The sequence below is a fragment of the Heteronotia binoei genome, chromosome 9 (genome assembly GCF_032191835.1).
Source record: "Heteronotia binoei isolate CCM8104 ecotype False Entrance Well chromosome 9, APGP_CSIRO_Hbin_v1, whole genome shotgun sequence".
NCBI lineage: Eukaryota > Metazoa > Chordata > Lepidosauria > Squamata > Gekkonidae > Heteronotia > Heteronotia binoei.
The window spans coordinates 92,143,393-92,164,472 of record NC_083231.1 but is presented as its reverse complement, the minus strand read 5'-3'; the positions used below and the strand labels follow the sequence as shown (position 1 = coordinate 92,164,472).

Here is a 21,080-nt window from a genome sequence, read left to right as displayed (position 1 = left end):
CATTATTTGATTTATTGAGAATGACTTTGAATTACAGGAATAGTTTGGAACAGCGTCTGCCAAGCTCCTTTACTTGCTGAAATAGTAGTAACAAAAGAACACTATCTTTGTTTGTAATAGGGAAGAAGATGGTAAACTAAAAACACACATGAAATTCTGGCAAAATAGGCAAGGAACCTTACAAGAGAAGTAGAATCAAATGTAAATTCGGTGGACATATTTATTTCATTGCATTGGCCACTGCAAAAGATTTTTTGAGAGAAAACTTTTGAAGCTAGGGGAGGGACAGTGGCTCAGTGGCTGAGCATCTCCTTGGTAAGCAGAATGTCCCAGGTTCAATCCCTGGCATCTCCAACTAAAAAGGGTCCAGGAAAATAGGTTTGAAAAACCTCAGCTTGAGACCCTGGAGAGCCGCTGCCAGTCTGAGTAGACAATACTGACTTTGATGGACTGAGGGTCTGATTCAGTAGAAGGCAGCTTCATATGTTCATACAGTTGCGGGAAAAAAACCAACTAATGCATGACATAGAAGCTGGAGGGGGGGCAAAATTACAAATATACCTAATATGTAAGAGAACACTGCAAAGTTCTCTATGCCACTTATATCTTAGCTTGTGTATCCTAGTTTTTGGCACCTGAGAGGCTGAAAACAGGAAGTACAACTCTGTAGTAAATGAACTTGTGTATTATTTGAATAGAAACTGCCTCATATAGTCACAATAGGACTAGATGCACATTTAGATAAAGATCTAACTGTATAAGATTGAAACACTGAATTCTTCAACAGTGTATTACATATGGTAGAGCATACTGAACATGGATAAAATTAGTCACATTTAAACAGTAAATACATTCTTATAAAAACACTGTATATTTTCAGAATATCAAAAGCTGTAGATTGTCCTATGTAAAAATATTATACATTTGAGGGGAAAAAACTGTGTCCTTAAATAAGCATTTCACTTACTCCAGAAAGGAAAAAAGATGTTTCATGTGAGGCTTTTTTTTTTTTTTATTTCTGTCTGCAAAATCTCCAATTTTGCAGACAGAAAGCTGAGAAAGTTCTTGGGGAAGAGCATACACACACACATATGAGAGACTTCACAAACTAAAAATTGCACTGCTACAGCCACCAAAACAGTGTATTTAAACCTTTATTGAGAGCCAGTTTGGTGTAGTGGTTAAGTGTGCAGACTCTTATCTGGGAGAACCAGGTTTGATTCCCCACTCCTCTACTTGCACCTGCTGGAATGGCCTTGGGTCAGTCATAGCTTTCACAGGAGTTTATCCTTGAAGGGGCAACTTCTGGGAGAGCCCTCTCAACCCCACCTACCTTACGGGGGTCTGCTGGGGGGGGGGGGGGTAAAGGAGATTGTGACCGCTCTGAGACTCTGAGATTCAGAGTATAGGGTGGAATATAAATCCAATATTATACAACTTTATGCACAATAATATGTTTGCACACATTACAACAGAGGTATTTATGTACAATAGTCTCACTGAGACTCAAAGTGGTCTATAAAATAAAAGCTATACAATTGTACTGCATAAAACATCCTATGAACAATGCCACAGGACTGGTATTACAAAATTAGAAAACAATACAAAAAACGAACTGCTTAATGCATGATCAAAATGCAAATTACAAAAATAGAATTAATCCAGGAAAAATGAATGCAAATTCACCTTAAATGTATGGGCACTGCATACTTAGCTGTGCAAGTATAACTCCTGCAATACATGTGAATAGAAAAGTAAAAAAATGATACTAGAATTTTTTGGCTTAATGACACCCCCCCCCCCTCTTTAAAAACATGTAGGAAAACATGGCAGGAAAAACATGGCAGAAAAAAAGAAGAAAGCAACCTTGTTATGCGATACTGAGTTCATCATATTCCCCTTTTCCAAATGAACTCCTACATCCTGCTTTTTATCACACTTCAACTCTCAAAACACCCAAGAGAACATTTGTATACACTGATTCTGCCTTGTGAACAATGGTAAACAAATAGAGTGAGGCACACCAATATTGTGCAAACAACACTGTGCTGCTGCTGCAGACACACACACACACACACACAGGCTCACTGCTCTGGTTTTCCTTATGGTACAGGTATGAATGGTCTACATCAGGGGTCAAGTCAAGATTTATTACGACATCAAGCCATTTACAGGAATATAAAATACTGGGAGCATATGAAGTACAAGGTTAAACACATACACACAAACACGGGTCTCTTGAAAGGATCTCAATTACATAAAAACTATATTAAAATCCAATTAAATAGGAGAAGATAAGGGATGTCAAACATATGGCCCACAGGCCAAAATTGGCCCTTCCAGGGTTCTCATCCATCCCACAAGCAACTGGTTATAACCTTTATTGCCAGATGACTGAGGCTGTGCATTATGTACTTGTTACAGCCATAGTACGTAATGTACAGCCTCAGTCATGGCTGTGAGAGGTGGACCATAAGGAAGGCCGAGAACAGAAGAATAGATGATTTTGAGCTGAGTTGCTGGAGAAGACTCTTGAGAGTCCCTTGGACTGCAAGAAGATCAAATCAGAAATCAACCCTGACTGTTCCCTGGAAGGTCAGATGCTGAAGCTGAAGCTCAAATACTTTGGCCACCAAATGAGAAGGGAGCACTCCCTGGAGAAGATCCTGATGCTGGGAAAGACAGAAGGCAAAAGAAGAAGGGGACGGCAAAAGATGAGATGGCTGGACGGTGTTACTGATGTAACAAACACGAATTTGAGCAGACTTCAGAGGATGGTGGAAGACAGGAGGGCCTGGCGTGACTTTGTCCATGGGGTCGCAAAGAGTCGGACTTGACTGTGCGACTGAACAACAACAAAATTATGTACTTGTATACTGTCCCGCTGCTGGCAGTAATGGGCAGTGGAAACGAGAGGGTAGGCATTAGGGAAATACTTTAAGGAAATACTGTGAGAATGTTAATGTTTTAAGCATATTTGTATTTTGAGTAAAAAATAGTATTGTTAATTGTGTTTGCCTGCATCCTTTACAGAGTTCATATCTCCCATACCTGGCATTACATTTTATGAGATGCATGGCCCAGCAGGACAAAGTGACACTTATGTCAGATCTGGCCCTCATGACATAGGGTTGCCAACTCTGGATTCAGAAATACCTGGTGATTTCAGGTTGGAGACTGGGAGAATGGGGTTTAGGAAGGGGAGGGAACTTGGTAGGGTACAATGCCATACCGTCCACCTTCCAAAGCAGCCATTTTTTCCCATAGAAGTGGAATAAATGAATTAGATAAATAAATGATAGATAAACAAGCAATCTATGTAGTCTGGAAATCAGTTGAAATTCCAGGAGACATCCAGTCCCCATCTGGAGCTCAGCAACATTAGTTCGACACCTCTGGTCTAGAATCAAAAAAGATGAATGCTGTGCCCTTTGCCAAGGCATTCAGATAAGTTCCAATTATTTATATTGTGATCGGATGATCTGCAAACTTCATGATTTCTCCTTTCTCCTCGTACTATTCTGCAAATGTGACACTTACAATATAGTCATCCCATATTTTATAGTTTACTACAATCTGCTGGGCGGGGGCAAGTTTCTTTTCTCTTTTGGCAGCAGTGTTGAACATGGTCCTGCAGCCAATTCAATAATTAATTCCTATCAGGTTTTATACTCCTTTATTTACTAAGACAATGAGCTACCAAGTGATAAACATCAAAATTAGGACTTAGAGGGGAAAGCCACTTATTCATAGCGAAAGAAAATTACTGTGTAGCACAAGTACTGTTAATGAGGTTACACTAAAATTTACCGCATTACACAACACAAACATTACTCATATTTCATTGTCTCTATTCACAGCATGGTGTCACATTATCTTGACTTGCTATCTAAAGAAAAACTGCAAATTAACTCTTGTCTGGCTCCCCTAGTCATTAGGATATCCCTGCTTGACAGTTACTGGAAATCAATATAATAGGGCTGTTCCTGGAGTCCTTACTCACATGGATTGTTCTAAGAGGCCAGTGCTACTACTGAAATGAATAATGTACTCTCTTTTTTTTATTCATCTGCCTAGCAACCAGACTCAGCATCTCACTGTACCATTCCACCTCAAATGCTTATTCTCTTTCTTATTCCCTCACAGAAGACGTTTTCAGTTGTTTAGCTTACTGGAATGGAGACTGATCCTAGTTTAAATCTTTATCTCACCCACAAGCACAGAAGGAATTCCCGGAAAAGGCAATATGGGAATAATAATACAGGCTTAGCTTATAGGACTTTAACATTACTCAGATAATACATGGGAAATCCAGGTTTGAATCCCCACTAGTGTCATGGAAGCCTGCTGGGTGACCTTGAGGTAGTCACACTCTCTCAGCATAACCTATCTCACAGGGTGGTTGTGAGGAAAAACAAGTGAAGAGGAGAATGATGTAAGCTTGTTTGGTTTCCCACTGGGGTGAAAGGGGGGAAATTAAAAAGTAAATAAAATAAATAAATGATTTATTCAAAGCACTTCTAAAGCCCTTTGTCTCAGGACAGTTTTAATGCAATGTGCATACTAAAATAATAACATCTACTAATCAATACATATTAATAAAATATTTTATAACCACAGATCAATAAAACAGCATAGTCTACAACAGACCCATGAATCAATGGAAACCTGTCAAAAACAATACTGTCTTACATGGTATCTTAAAGTGGAATAAGAAACATCCAGCCTTCACTTCATTTGCTGGTCTATTTCACAAAAATGGAGCCCCTACCAAATGTCCCAGTGTGGGCTGCAGTTAGTCAAGCCACCCCAAGAGAGGAAATAGAAACTAGGTTGCTGGGTAGCTGCATCAGACACCTGATGCACAAGATGGCCGCCCAATCTATGGAAGCACTGCAGAAAACAGAGAGACAGTGTTGCTCATATTAGGAAACATTACACATTTTCTTAAATAGTAGTAAAATGTAATACAAAATCTCACATACAAAGTGGCTCTTTGAAAAAGACTTTCTCCCCAAAGAAACATGCAGCTTTGGCAAACAGACATATTTTCTAAATCAGAATATGAATTCGTCAGCATGTCTTCCCTTGATTTCTCTCTGTATCAAAGCCACTACTACACAGTTTCTTTCTGATCTTCTAGGGTAATTACAAGACAACAATCCTAGCCCAAGGTCACAATTTCATCATTAATTTTCAAATAACAGCTATTTATCAAAATCATCTGATGACACCCAATCTCCAAACCTGGAAATGATGGATTTAAATTTCACAGCCAACTAGCTTCCATTTCCCCCCCGCCATATACTTTTATTTTTACAATTGAGGATTTTTACTTTGTGGACTGTTTAGTCTTCTAGTCCTCAATGAGGGGAATACTTGAATTCAGGGGGCACCCAGTACTCACTTGGTCTGTTATAAGGGCATTACAGACTTGAAGGAACCACAAAGGTGGCTTGATAAAAATAACTAAGAAATGGGTTTATTCTAGCGGTATGCATGGCTTGTTGGTTTTCTTTCCTCCAGCCCTTTCAGTATCACAGTAACAAAATTCCAGAAGAGCTACTGGGGTCAGAAAAAGCATAAGAGCTACACAGAAAGTTTCTTGTCTGACTGATTCAAACTTACAGCATGAAACATAAAGGCTTTTAACTGTTTCTGACAGAAATAGCAGCCAAATCCTATCTATCTTCAAGACAGAATTCGGATTCATTTTTTTCCCCTGAGAATCTTGTTTTTTTCCAGTTCCATTATACCTTATGGAACCATTATTATCAATAAGGAAACTGGGGGTAGCCACAAGTCTTTGTTTTTTGAGGTAGAGGCACCAAATTTTCAGTGAAGATTCTAGTGCCAATTCTCAAAAGACTCCCCCCCCCCCCGCCACTTTCAAAATATTGAACCAGGAGGTCCAATTCATTGTTTCCAATGGTGGAGGCAAAACAGCCAAAAAACAAGGACTGATATCAAACCAGAGAGTCTCTGCAGCAGAAACTGAAGGTGGGGGGGCATTTTTGAAGATGCCACTGTGTCAATGCCAGTTCAACAAATCCAAGCACATGACATGTTGGGTGGAAATCCCATGCATGTATTGGTTTCAAGGGGAGGGGATGGCTTTTGGCTCTTCAAAATATTCTTACCTAGGATTGCCGATAGAATTCACTAAGGAACATGAATGCAAACTATGGACATTCATGGGAATAAATAAGCTCTTATTCACAGCTAAACTTTTTCACAGCTATCCATAAAACCTCCCACAAAGTTGTACTTACCTGTAATAACTGTTCATCAAGTATTTTCTGTGCAGGCACACATGGAACTGCGCATGAACAGGCCTGCCATCGGATAGGTCTTTGCAGCTAAAAGTCTCCAAGAGGCACTTTGCAATGGAGTCGGAAGCTTGTTCCCACACAGGGTGCATACGCTTCTGCACAGCAGTGCCCCCTTCCCCTTAGAACCTCTAGTGCCACCGAAGCCAGAGCATGCAGCAGGGCTGGAGGGAGAGTATGTGTGCCTGCACAGAAGATACTCCTTTCCTTTCTTTTAATTTGATTAAAGCTTCTTGAGTAAAAGTCTTGACAAGTCAAAACCCAGATGTTAAGTAGCATCATTTGGATTCAACACTAAACCGATGAAAAAAACTCACAACAGCAAGGATAAAGTTTGGAAATCTGTCAGATAAATGGAGTAAAAATAGCTTGTGATGAGACAAAAAAAAATAATCTAGGTGTGTTAAAAATCTATTTCTAAGGCTAATATAAAGAGGACACTCCAACAAAATATGCATTTTAGTACCAATTTAACTTGAGAACAATCATAAAAGCAGTCTTAAGTAGGAAATCTTTCTTAATCTTCCCTTTGTAACAGGAGTGGGCTGTGTATTCAATTGTGTTAATAAGAAAAGCTCTAAAGTAATTTGGGATAGTTAGGTTAAAAAGCAAAGGCAGCAATTTTGGTGCAGAAATAACAAAAAAAAATACAGAAGACAAACCCTGTGGGCATGAGGCCATGTGCTTCAGTAATGTGGAGACACTATGCTCTGCAGAACCGGAAAAAGCTGTGTTCGTCAGTTTGGGTCATCTTCTCCCTACTTTGGGAGCACTTCTTGAAAAGGACTTTCTGAGCCATAGAAGGAACTCAGAAACTGATGTAGCTTCAAATAATCTGGATGAAATTCTCTCAACGATAGCTGGAAACTCCAATAATACAACCTTTCTCAGTGGCAAAAGGGGAACCAAAGGTAAGGGGGTGCTGCTGCACAGGAGAATGTGGTCCCTGGGTGGGAGCAAGCTTTGGACTACAGAACATGGCACCCCCTGGAGGCTTTTATCTGTAAAAACATATCTGATGGCATGCCTGCTCATCTGCAGTCCCATGTAGGACTGCAGAGAAGATCAATGATGATGAATTAATGTTCACTTTAAAAGTTCATGAAAATCATATCCCTATAAACACTTAATTCTTCAAAAGTTGCTCATGGACTTTAAAGCAGATTAACCAACAGCATCATGAAACTTGAACTCTGACTTCAGAACCCCTTTACACATTCACCTGCCTAACCTTTTTAGAGAATGATCATCTGGGATCAGGGGTGGAATTCTAGCAGCAGCTCCTTTGCATATTAGGCCACACCCCCAATGTAGCAAATCTTCCAAGAGCTTACAAGGCTCTTTTTTGTAAACTCTTGGAGGATTGGCTACACCAGGGGGTATGGCCTAATATGCAAAAGAGCTCCTGCTAGAATTCCACCCCTGTCTGGGATGATGAGGTAAGAAGTAGATTAAGAATAGACGTGTCCCCCACACTTTTCAGATGCACGTTTTCCCCAACTATTGTCTTTGGGAATAGATAAGGAGTAATTCTGGGGGTCAACAACACATTCCAACTCCACCCGGCAGCAGTAGCCCTTGTGGTGGTTGCAGCTGGGAGCCACCTTTGAAAAAGGAAGAGGTGTGGAGGATTCTTGATCTACTTCCCCCACCAGCTGTAAGATATGATACTGTATCAATAACTTGTATCTGTTTTTCTATATATAATCTTAACACTCCCCCCCACAACCAGACTATAAAATTCAACAACTGTCCTTCCCATTGCTGTGATGATTCCTTATTTAACTATGGCAGAGCCCATACAAATGTAAGCAATCTACCTACACATGTCATTTTATAGGTGACTCACCTGGATCTATAAGCAATTTAATTTACTCTAACTTTTCTCTTACATTTTCTGTATTAATACAGCTAAATTTTCTACTAGTTAAAAATTATAATTTTTTCCTTTTAAATTAAACATTTTATTACAAATTCATGATTCATTTAACCTAAGCCATCAACTTCTCCTTTGTTTTATATCTTCAGAAGATCATTCAAGTTAACTCCCTTTATGTTTGCTTCCTCTATCTACCTTTCAATGCATTCAGTCTTATTACATTAAATCCATTATATATATATTTTTAAAATCATGCATAAGTTTCTCATTGGTGAAATATCTATTTATTCCACAATATAACCCATTACTAAAAAACCCCTATGTTTACAAGATACAGAAGTAATTTACAGTACACTATGAGATCCCAAACACTGATACAAATTGTCAATAAACTTATCTCTTTCTGAGCAAAAGGGAAACCATTTACTAGCTCTTGTATCAAAGGACTTAATTATGATAAGTCTTTGCAATCCAATACTAATAAATTCTTAAGATTCTATTTTATCAAAAGCAATATCCATAGTTCCTATTGCCAACATTGTTATTTGTCAGTTGTACAGAAATTACTTTAATAAAGCCATTAAATCTATTTTACCAGCTTGCTTTTCATTTAATATGATCAAAATGCATGCATGGTACAAGTTTTCTTGAGAGAAAGGCGTTTTCCTGCCATGCACAGCAGGAAAGTATCTGAATGTTGTTATCCTTCCATGATCTGATTTCTTCAATGGCTGCAAATGGATGCAATATTATATATTGGATTTTGAGATGAAAGTTGCTTTGCCGCCCACAGGCACTTATTAAATATTTTATCTTGAAAGTTGCAAAGCAGAGCCCAAGGGCTTTTAGAGGATAGCTCTGCTTCATTTAACTTACAGAGGACACTGTTTTAGCTATTATGCCACAAGCTTCTGCTGGCCCTGCAATTCAGAGATGGAGTCAGGCCAAGTGTCCTCCTTAGCCTTTGCAAGTATACATGTCTAGATATTTCTTGATTTGAATGGCATCACACACTGATGTCCAGGTTAGAAAAAAATATCCTACCAATCGGGTCAATTTAGTTCTTACTAGTGGGCACTGAGTCTTCTCTTAGACAGACTAAGAACATTCAGGGCAAACAATCCTTGCCCTGAAACATGTCCCACACTGAAATATATATTTTAAAAATTCCCCTCATCTTAACTGTGTTGCTACATAACACCTGTTACATCAATTTAGAAACTTCCTTGCATTTTGGTGCCACAATCTCTTTCTGTGTGGTAACTTCATATGTAAATCAGAATGCTACAGGATGAAGCAGACAGCAATATATTTGTAATTATTTCAAAGGAAGCAATTACTGCAAATCAGCTTAGCCTGGTACAGAATAATGAGCTGTTTTAGCTTCAGACACTTTATCAAAGCAGGCTATTATTCAGAGTGCAGGTAACAATCTAACGTGCTGTTAATGCTATCAACCCACATGGTTGCAAAAATTGGTGGGCTGGCTGAAATTCACTGTAGACATGTGGCTTGTGCAAACTTGAACTCTCTCAAGTATTTTCCTCATATTACCTTTCACATCAAAGTGTGTTATTATGGAACCCTTCCCTCTGCCCTCCCTCAGAAACAAAAATTTTTCTCTGTTTTTCTGTTCCCCTCTGTGACCACTTTTTCTGCTGCTGGAAGTTGACTGTCTGACCCTTTCACAGTTCAGTATTTTGTCTTTTGGCACAGTCCAGGAACTTGAGGGAAGGATCAGGAGCCCCCTTAACTTAAACCATGGATAATGGCTCTTGAGATGTTTTTAAAATTAAAAAAAATTATCTGACATAGATGGGAAAGATCAGGTGAATTCAAGGGCTGAAATTTCTTAAGGAAAACCAGTTTTTGCATAGACTTTAGTTCTTATGTACCGGCTTAAGCTTTTTCACAGTTTCTTGAAACTTTATACTAAGAAGTTTTTGTTCCAGTATTTCCCCTTAATATTCCAGCACACTTTCTTTAATATCTCTCAAACACTTTTTCTCAAACACACTTTTTAGTATCCAAACCCCTTCTCTTGCAACACCAGTTTGACTCTACAGGCAGTTTTTATTCACACCAGACCAGGGATCTCTGTACCCTTCAGAGACATTTGCCCTGTTGAACAGGGTAGGAAATCTTCTCTCCTAAAAGACTTTTTCCTTTTCCTTGGCCTGAATGGAAGTCATCCACACACTTCCCAAACCTCCTAGCCACTTTTCCCCATTTCTCCTCTCTGTGTTAAACCCCTCTCAGCTCAGGCTGAAATCAGACTCTCTCAATCAAGGCAGAATTTTGACTTTCTCAAGTCAAGGCACAAATCTGACTGTCTTCTCAGCATCTGGCTTTCTCAAGACTTTGTCTGCTCAGCTGATGCTGTCCAATCAGATTGCACAGAGCAGCCTGTCACTGAAGGTTCTCTGGCTCTGAAGAATTAACCCTTCTCACACCTTTACTGTTTGAAGTTTTTAAAAATGGTGCTGTTCATCACAGGTGTGTAAGAATTTCCTTATTAAGAGTTTGAGTATAAAGAGACTGCGTTGGATTCTAAATCTTATTGCTGCTTGCATAGTACTGCCCTATCCGGCAAAGCTCCAGTACTAGGAGCTTTCTGCTCACACTAGACCAGCATCTTACATGAGCAGAAAGCACCTAGCACCAGAGGAACTCACTTCAGAAGAGAGCACAGAACTGCAGAAGGGAAATATACTGTGGATTGCATATTTTTGGCTGCAGTTCAAAAGCCAATTTAAAACTGATGTTCTAGTCTCCAATCCAAGGAGAGGTTCCTAGCTTGTGTACAAGATCAAGCAAAGTCCTCTGGGAAGGTCTATCAGAAAACAGATGAATAAAACAAGAATTGCTGTGAGGAGATGCTGAATTTCACTACAAGGCTGTCCACTGGAACTGATCCAAAGCCAAACTGATAAGAGAATCTAAACGTTTAAACATGTGCTTGTATAATTGATAATCTGAATATACCAACTAACACCATATAATTTTAGAGAGGCTTTACTGGTGCTTAACATCTAGGAGCAATTCCCAAGATGCAGCGTATATAAATTTAACTACAAGAACTAAGCAGCACATCTCTAATACAAAGAATGCACCAAAATGGTAAATGTACTATGCAGATATAGTATGTTTCCCATAATGAGTAATATATAAACACGTCTATATGCAGCTAATGAGCTCATGTGCTGTCAAAACTAAAATTTCACAAGTAACATCTTGTCAAAACTGATGTTTTTAAAAAGTCTTGCTGCATCTTTTTGTGCAACACTTCTTTGCTAGAGAGATTTGCTGAAAAAAGTAACATTAGCCCAGCATGCTCAGATATGATTCATAGAATACAAAGATGATGTCCAATAACTAGAAAGACATTTTAGCATTTGAAACTTCACATATAGGGCAAGCATCTGACAAACAGGAAGCCAGAGATCATGCCACCATAATAGTTTTTCCCCAATTAAAGCGTGCAGTGCTGCATTCTTCTGCATAATGTTTTATCTATTAATTCATCCCTTACAGTGCCAGAACTGTATTAAAATAATCATTACCTGTGACATTTCTGTTTTACAGATGGATGGATCATAGGAAGATTAATTCATCTGCCAAAGACTTGATCAAGGAATCCTACTCTGGGTGTCTATGGCAGGGGGCCGACTTTAGGATTAAGAGATTTTATTTTTCCAACAGTCAATGCAATGAATGCATTTATAACAACTGTAATGAGTTCAGCAGGAATCCTCAAAAGACTAGTCTTTTTAGAATATCCCAAGGTTTAAATAAAGCGGAAACTGCATGAACAGTAAGGTCTCCCACCTCTTATTGTGTGATGAGCTTCCCAGGTTCTTACCTTGAATTATTTCCATACACAGTAAAAAACTGTGAATTTATGCCTGGGAATGCTATTTGTATTGTGACTACATAGCCAATAAGCTATACGAAGGACACAATCTATTCATCGATATACCCGATATGGCAGAATCCTTTCCCCTGATTCTATCCTGAACAATCTGAAAGCTGGCTATTGTGTTGCATGCTACGGTTCTTGCATTATTGAAGAAGTGAAACAAAAAAGTGATGGTGGTAGTGATGACCAGCGATCAAACCACTCCATTATCAGATGACTTCAGACTTCAGAATCCAATTCTTTAAAAGTTTGTTACTATGTCTTACACAACTACAGCCAAAGAACAGAACAACATAATCAAAATACATGCTTCAGTTCCTTCCAATATGTTCAAGTGCGCACTTCCAGGCACTTGTAATTTCAACAGAATCTTGAGTTCACTCACACACTTCAAAATCTCCCTCTGTCCCCCAGCCATCAGAAAGAGGCTAGTGAGTACTTAAACCAGGTATTCTTCAACAGTGATGGCCCACTTCGTAGAATGCTATCTCCAGGGCACCATCTTTTAGAAAGATGGTGAAAGTTTTCCTTTTGTAGTAATTATTTGATATATATATATATATATTTTGATATATATATATATATATTAACCTCATTCCACTGCTCAGTCATTTTCTGCTGATTTTTTTTAATACTACTAAAATTTTTAAAAGGCTTAGGTGGTATTATCCTGTTTTAACCAATGGAGAGTTGTTCTTTTTTTTAAAGTTTCATTGAGGTTTTTTTGTAGAGCCAAAATACAGGGTGCAAAGCAGTTCTGGAAAATACCAGCTCTTTAAAAAGGACAGCCGTATGAGCTGAGGCTAAGTTGAAACCAGTTACTTACAACTTGAATTGTTGAGTATTTTAAGCCCACAATCTTTTAGGCTTTCTTATGTAGACCCTATTGGACCCAGAAGGACTTTATTCTGAGTCAGCATACACATGATTATGCTGTAATATAGCATTTTCTTTCAGGCATAATTCAGAGAAAGTTAAATAAATATGTAGAAATTATGTAGACACTGAATATGTAGAAATTATGTCAGGCACTGAAATCAGTGGGACATAAGAGTGCTTTACTCTTGAATGGAGCATGGCCCTCCATGTGTTTGACTGCTTCATGCCTTTGGTGTTGTTTAGTTTGCACTATGCTGGGCTATTTACAGAGATGGTTTGCACCCTCCCAAATCACCCAGGAACACCTTGTTTGCAGTGCACTGAGTGATAGGAGATGACAGCATTTTGATTGCAGAGGGCGTGGGAACAAGTATAGGACTTCACCACATTGCCAGCAGCCATATTAAAATAGGGCAGGACATCACCACTGGTGTATGCATAAAGGGATCAACCTCCAGCAGCCTTTATACCACTGCTTTTTTTTTTCTATAGGGGGAATGTTTTGACCTTTGTAAACACACAACTCAATCTACCTGCAATTATCCATTATCCCCGCCCCACTCACCCCCACCCCCCACAGGCTAGATAACGCAAAACAAATATCTAGGAAGAATCAATTCTTAATGCAATAAACTCATAAACTGTCAAGATGAAAAAGTTAGTAAGATCTTTCCTACTGAAAGTTCTCCTGCTTGATAATGAAGTGGTGATTCTCACTGCTCACATGTGATCCTTTATTTATCAGTAATGGAATCACAAGAATCTCAGTGGAGAGAACAGATGGGCATTCCCCAACTTTGGATCCTCCACTCTCCTAACTTACTTAGTATTCCTAAATGGTGTTGTAGTGCCCTGTCTGTTTTCACTATTCTCATGTAAGCAGTTCTTAATGTATTCAATTGTAAGCTGTTCGAGTGCTCATTTATCACAAGGCAAAGAAGAAAAGACAAACAGCCCAATTTTCTTCTGTTTGTGCCACTTTGTTTTGTTGAAGCAGAATTTTTCTTTCATGGATAGATTGAAAAAACAGTCTACAAACACCAAGAACAAACAACAAATGAGGCCATGACAATACATAAAACATTTGTTTTGCTTTATCCAGTGGTAACGCACTCTCAATATTTGCATGCAACTCCAAATGTACAAGAGATATGCATGGGATTAATAAAGGTTGCTTATGGCCTTTGTATACCTCAGAGTAATAATAATAATAATAATAATAATAATAATAATAATAAATTTTATTTGTACCCCGCCCTCCCCTGCCGAAGCAGGCTCAGGGCGGCTAACAATACGGTGACCAATGGTGCACCAACAATAAAACAGTTACATTAGAAACATTAAACATTAATTGACCTTAAAAACCTGATTAAAACAATTAACTAAAACATATTATAACGCTATCCTTGACGCTCTTCTAGTTGATGCTGATGGCGGATTTTCTTCGTTATCAGTATAATTCAGTTATTCATAAGCTAATTTAAAAAGGGTGGTCTTGCAGGCCCTGCGGAACTGATCAAGGTTCCGCAGGGCCCGCACCTCCTCTGGAAGTTGGTTCCAGAGATATGGGGCTGCGGCCGAAAAGGCCCGAGAGCGAGTGTTCTGTAGTTTGATTTGTCTTGGCCCAGGGGTAGTCAGTCTGTTCTTTCCTACTGACCTCAGTGCTCTCTGGGGTTCATACGGGGAGAGACGGTCCTTCAGGTAGGCTGGTCCTCGGCCATATAGGGCTTTAAAGGTGATAACCAGCACTTTGTACTGGACCCGGTATACAATCGGTAACCAGTGCAGTTTGCGTAGCCCCGGCCGTACATGTTCCCATCTTGGGAGACCAAGCAACAGCCTGGCCGCCGCGTTCTGCACTAGCTGTAACTTCCGGGTCCGGCACAGAGGCAGCCCCATGTAGAGGGCGTTACAGTAGTCCAATCGTGAGGTGACCGTCGCATGGATCACCGTTGCTAGGTCCCGACGCTCCAGGAAAGGGGCCAACTGCTTTGCCCGCCTCAGATGGAAAAATGCTGACTTGGCAGTGGCTGTTATCTGGGCCTCCATTGATAATGAAGGCTCCAGTAAAACACCCAGACTCTTCACCTGCTGCGCCGCCTTTAGCTGCACACCATCGAAGGTCGGGAGGGATATTTCCCCCCCTGGAGCGCCGCGACCCACACAGAGAACCTCTGTCTTTGCTGGATTCAGCTTCAGCCCACTCAGTCTAAGCCACGTTGCGATAGCCTGTAACGCCCGATCCAGGCCTTCCGGGGGGGAGGCGGGCCGGCCGTCCATCAGCAGATAGAGCTGGGTGTCATCTGCATATTGGTGGCAGCCCAGCCCAAACCTCCTGGCAATCTGGGCAAGGGGGCGCATATAGATGTTAAATAACATCGGGGAGAGGACTGCTCCCTGAGGCACCCCACAATCTAGTGTGCGCCTCTGGGATCGTTCACCCCCGATCGCCACCCTTTGTCCCCGACCCGTGAGGAAAGAGGAGAGCCATTGTAAAGCAGACCCCTTAACCCCAATGTCGGCGAGGCGGTGGATCAGTAGCCGATGGTCGACCGTATCAAATGCAGCCGACAGATCTAATAACATCAGCACTGCTACACCGCCTCGATCCAGTTGCTGTTGGAGGTCATCTGCTAAGGCGACCAAGACCGTCTCCGTCCCGTGGCCCGGTCGGAAGCCAGACTGGCACAGGTCTAGGACAGAAGCGTCATCTAGAAATCTCTGTAGCTGCAACGCCACTGCCCTCTCGATGATTTTACCTAAAAATGGTAAATTAGACACCGGTAATGGTAAATTAGACACTAGTTCGCCAATTCGGCCGGGTCTGCTGTTGATTTTTTCAAGAGGGGGCGGACCAAGGCCTCTTTCAGAGGCGTTGGAAAACGCCGCTCTAGGAGGGATCTATTTATGATGTCCCGTAAAGGACATCTAAGCTCCCTCTGGCAAGATTTAATCAGCCAGGAGGGGCAAGGGTCCAGATCGCATGTTGTTGGGCGAGCAGCGGAGAGAATTCCATCAACTTCTTCCAGGCTGAGTGGGTCGAAGTGATCCAGCAGTAGATCCGAAGACAGGCGCGGAGCCTCAGTCTGACTTACTGTATCTAATGTGATAGGCAGGTCTTGGCGGAGTGATGAGATTTTATCTGCAAAATGTTTCGCAAATGCCTCACAGCCTATCTCCAATTCTCTAACGTTTGGTTTGCCTTGTGGCAGTGTTATAAGATCTCCAATTACCCTAAATAATTGTGCTGGGCGCGAATTTGCAGATGCAATCTTGGCTGCAAAGTATTGTTTCTTTGCAGTCTTGACTGCCATCTCATATGACTTCATAAACGTTCTATAGGATGTTCTCGTCACTTCGTCCCGAGTATGCCTCCACCGCCTCTCTAGTCGTCTGAGCCCTTGCTTCAGCTGGCGTAACTCCAAGGTATACCATGGAGCCAGCTTCATACGAGGGCGCAGAGGGCGCCGGGGTGCGATTTCGTCGATGGCCCTGGATAGCTGATCTTGCCAGACTTCCACCAGGTCATTGAGGGAATCGCCAGTGGGCCAGGGGTCCCTCAGGGCCGTTTGGAACCGTTCCGGGTCCATCAGGCCCCGAGGGCGAGCCAAAATAGGCTCTCCGCCCATACAGGGTTGGGGCGGCATCTCCATACGGGCCTTAAGGGCTAGGTGATCCGACCATGGGACCGCTTCATCTGCGATATCGTTCACCAGAATCCCAGACGCAAAGATCAAGTCTAGTGTGTGTCCGGCCTGATGCGTGGGTGTTGTAACAAATTGAGAGAGTCCTAGTGTCGCCATGGAAGACACTAGGTCCATCGCCTGAGTGGAGGCCGTGTCGTCGACATGGACATTGAAGTCACCCAGTACCATAAGTCCTGGGCTCTCCAATGCCCAGCCCGCCACTGCCTCTAATAGTGATGGTAAGGCGCTGGCTGGTGCGTTAGGCGGACGGTACACCAGCCAGATCGCCAACCCCCCTCCAACATCCCACCACAGACCGACACACTCGATGCCATCGATCCTTGGGGCCGGGAGAGCCCTAAAGGAGTAAGCCTCCCGTATGAGTAATGCCACCCCTCCCCCCCGCCCGTTACTCCGTGACTGGTGAAAGACCGAGTAACCTGGGGGGGTCATCTGGGAGAGAGCTACTGTCTCTCCATCCCGCACCCAGGTCTCGGTCACGCAAGCCAGGTCCACGTCCTGCCTAAGCAGGAACTCCTTAAGGGTCGAGGTCTTATTATTAATGGACCTGGCGTTGCATAACACCAGTGACGGGGACGAGCATTTCCTCTTAGGCCCACTACCTGCCACCGTTGGGATGGGCAATAGACTGGAAGGTGGCCGAACACTGATTTGTCTCTGTCTCCTTCCCTTATATAATTGTCTATTCCCACCGTCATATCTTCCCCTCCCCAGGAGCACTGGAATCCCCTGGGCCAACATCTGCACTCACTTGGAGTGGACTCGTAGTATACTCTTCACAGTTGTTCCCAATTATCCTCACCTGGCTTTCACTCTACCCTCCCCTATCTGTTCTTCCAATACTTGCTGCTAGTTAACCAATTATTATAAATAATTAATTTAGTAGTCCACTCAATTTCCCTTCCAATTAACTAGTATAATATTAAATTGATCAATTTCGGCACCATTAATAAACAAACAGACCATCCCTCCCCCTTACTAATTGATGTGCCGAAATTATGAATATAAATACATATAAATTGATATATATATAAATATATTGTAGGAATCAATCACTAATTATTTGGCTAAATGAGTACATGATGGAGAAAACTAATGTTTAGATGGGTAACCATAAGAGACCACCTAAGCGTGATACTTTTGGAAGGAAGGAACAGCAAATATACGAGACTTCTGCCAGCTGTGTCACAAGTCACAACACAAAAGGGACCATCTCCTCTGGTATGTCCCCCAGACAGCTTTGAACTCTACTGATAATAACCTGCTGATGATCCCTGGCCCTAGGGATGTTGAGCTGTCCTCAACCAGGGCTAGGGCCTTTTTGGTCTTGGCCCTGATCTGGTAGAATTCTCTGCCAAATGACACCAGGTCCATGCATGATCTGATGCAGGGCTCACATGTGCAGGGCATGCAAGGCAGAGATGTTCTGCTAGACTTTTGGTTGAAGGCAGCATCATTTCTGCATTAGCTGGCACCCTTTTCCATCCCCCCCCCCCCATAAATCTGTTTTAAGTTCCCTCTCCCCTTTTCCAGAAAAAAGGCTGGGAAATGCTGAACTTGGCCTGCCTTCTCCAAGGGCCCTGACTGGTTCCAAGATCAGTGCTCTGATTGGCTAGGAATGTTTTAAAACTTTTATATGCATCGAATCAAATATCTCTCTCTCCCATAGTTGCTCATTAGGATGTACAACTAAAAATGCAAGAATTCCCTGCTGAACACCGCTTGTTCTGTTCTCTTCATCCCTGGTTCTTGTCCTCTTCTCTTACTCACACAAGACTCTGCTACTGATGGTCAACTGGAAGTGCAGGGGCCAGTTGCAGTCCATAAACTATGGTTTTATTATTAGAGCTAAATTAAGGCTATAGTAAACATGTTTGTAGCAGCCTTAATAGCATAGATCGGCCCAACCTTGTCAGACCTTGGATGTTAAACTGGATTGGTACTGTGATGGCCACCAGAGAATATCAGGGTTACTATGAAGGGGAAGGTCTATGCTTATCTCCTGCCTTCCAAACCCCATGAGATGGGGCTTCATGAGATTGCCATGAGACAGTTGTAACTCCATGATGCTACTTTTATTTTTTGCCATCAAGTCAAAGCTGACATGGTGATGCCGCACAGGATTTTCAAGACAAGAGACATTCATAATTGGTTTGCTGTTGTCTGCCTCTGTGTAGCAACCCTGAGCCTCCTTGGTAGTCTCCTATCCAAATACTAACCAGGGCTAACCCTCCTTAAGCTTCCAAGATCTGATGAGACTGGGTTAGCCTGCGCTATCCACAGGTTACTTTGCTAAAAATGTTCACCTATTTTAAGAAAAATGTCTTCAAATTATAGAAGCTTTAACTGCTAGCTCTCTCAGATGTTATATGTAAAGCTTAAGCTATGCATGAGACATGACACTGACTGACTCACGGGCCCTGCCCACCTTGTCTTACTACCTTGAGAATGTAAATCATTTACAAATAGATGACTTTTTTCCAGATCAAAATCAGGAAGTGTACTTCACCTTGACATTAAAAAGGGGGTTCCCCCCCCACACCCATTCAAACACAGTTTTGTACGAGAAGAAGGTTCACACATGTATGTGCATCAGTTTCATTCTCATCATCTTTTATGGCAGCTGCATGCGCAAACTGGCCAAAGTAAAATATTGTACTTGGTAGTATTATACTAGGTAGTTTGAATGTTTTATCCTCTGTTCCCCATGGAGAAATTCACATATGCAAATCACCACTTTGGACTAGGATACATTAACAGTTTCCCTGTGAGGCTCCTACAAGCATGGAAATGCCCTCCCAGTATCTTATTCTGAGCAAGTTTAGCTGAGTCTGTTAATTAAAAGTATAAAAAAGTAAAGGTTTTATCTTATTCAGCCTATAACACAAGGAGAAAAAGTAGAAATAGCAACCTGAACTAACGAAGTCATCATAGGTGAATAAATACATACAAAAACATCAATACATCCAGTTTCAAATAAAAGACAAAGTACCAAACAGCACAGTTTTACATCTACTAACAAAACAATGCACAAGGCAAGACTTCAGAGCAACTGTATCGGTTTATTTCAAACATCCTGCTATGAAGCCCTGTGCTACAATGATAATCCCTCAGCTTGAATGCTCCAAATGTTTTCAAGTACTGAATGGATAGAGGATTTGGAGTTTTTGTTTTCTGGACAGCAAGAGGGTCTCCCCCCCCCCCCTTTCTCTCCTTTTCAATTAATAGAACAGCTATAAACAGTAAATGGCTGGCAAGGGACAAGATGTCTCTGCCTCTCTTTTGCTTCGCATAACGTAATTTGACCTTTTCACAGCACACACATGGTAGAAGCATCTCAGAGATGTTACGCATCAACTGTACAATAAACAGACAGCAGAGATAGGGGGAGGACCCTTCTGCTCTTGCTGCTAAATGCCTGTAGGATCTCTTGAAACATTAAATTAAATGCTGTCAAAGAGAGATAGATTATGTAACAGAATTCTCTCTTAAGGAACTGTACAACATCAGGGGAGGAAAGGATTATCAGTATCAAGATGGACACAGCCAGTCATGTAACAAAAGAAATCCTCTTAGAAAACCAGGTGCCTGCAGTGGCTCAGAGTGCTTTTGCCCAGCTTCAGCTGGTGTGTCAGCGATGTCCATTTCTGGTCCAAGTCAGGCCTTAGTTACATCTAAACTGGACTACTGCACTGTGCTCTACCTGAAGAGTGTCTGGATTCTGCAGCTAATGCAGAATGTTGCAAATAGACTGCCAGTTGGGACTAACTACTTGAAAGGGCATTTGATTGTCACACAGAAGGTCCCAGGTTCAGTCCCCAGATCTTCAGTGAAAAACATCAGGCACTATGAAAGATCTTTGCATGAGACCCTGGAGAGCTACTGCTAGTCTGAGTAGACAATACTGACCTTGACTGACCAAAGACCTGATTCAGTATATGGCAGCTCCATGTGTTCATGTGTCAAGACTTTGACTGTGATACTACAGCAATTACGCTGGCTACCAATCCTTTCTCGAGGCCAATTCAAGGTTTTGGTTTTGTCCCTTAAAGCCCTTTGGACTGGGGTATCTGAAAGATTGTCTTCTCCCCATATGTTCCTGCCTGGGAATTAAGATAACAAGAAGAGAACCTCCTAACTGTCAAAGGGGTTCATCTGGTGGGCACATGAGAAAGGGCTTTTTCAGTAACAGCTCCACAGTTATGAACAACCTTCCCAGGGAGGTGCACCTGGCCCCTCACTTTTGATCTTCAAGAGGCAGTCGAAGACAGTTTATTTAGGACTGCATTTTGACTAATAAATTTTTATTTATTGGCAGTCCTCACTGAGATTTTAAACTGTCACCTTTTATAACTAGTGTTTTATTT

General features: G+C 41.5%; 1 protein-coding gene across 5 annotated transcripts in view; it reads right to left on the bottom strand.

The window, feature by feature from the left end:
* PPP3CA (protein phosphatase 3 catalytic subunit alpha) overlaps positions 1–21,080 on the bottom strand; it is a 255,343-nt gene that overhangs the window by 100,373 nt on the left and 133,890 nt on the right. The gene's annotated exons all lie outside the window — the stretch shown is intronic.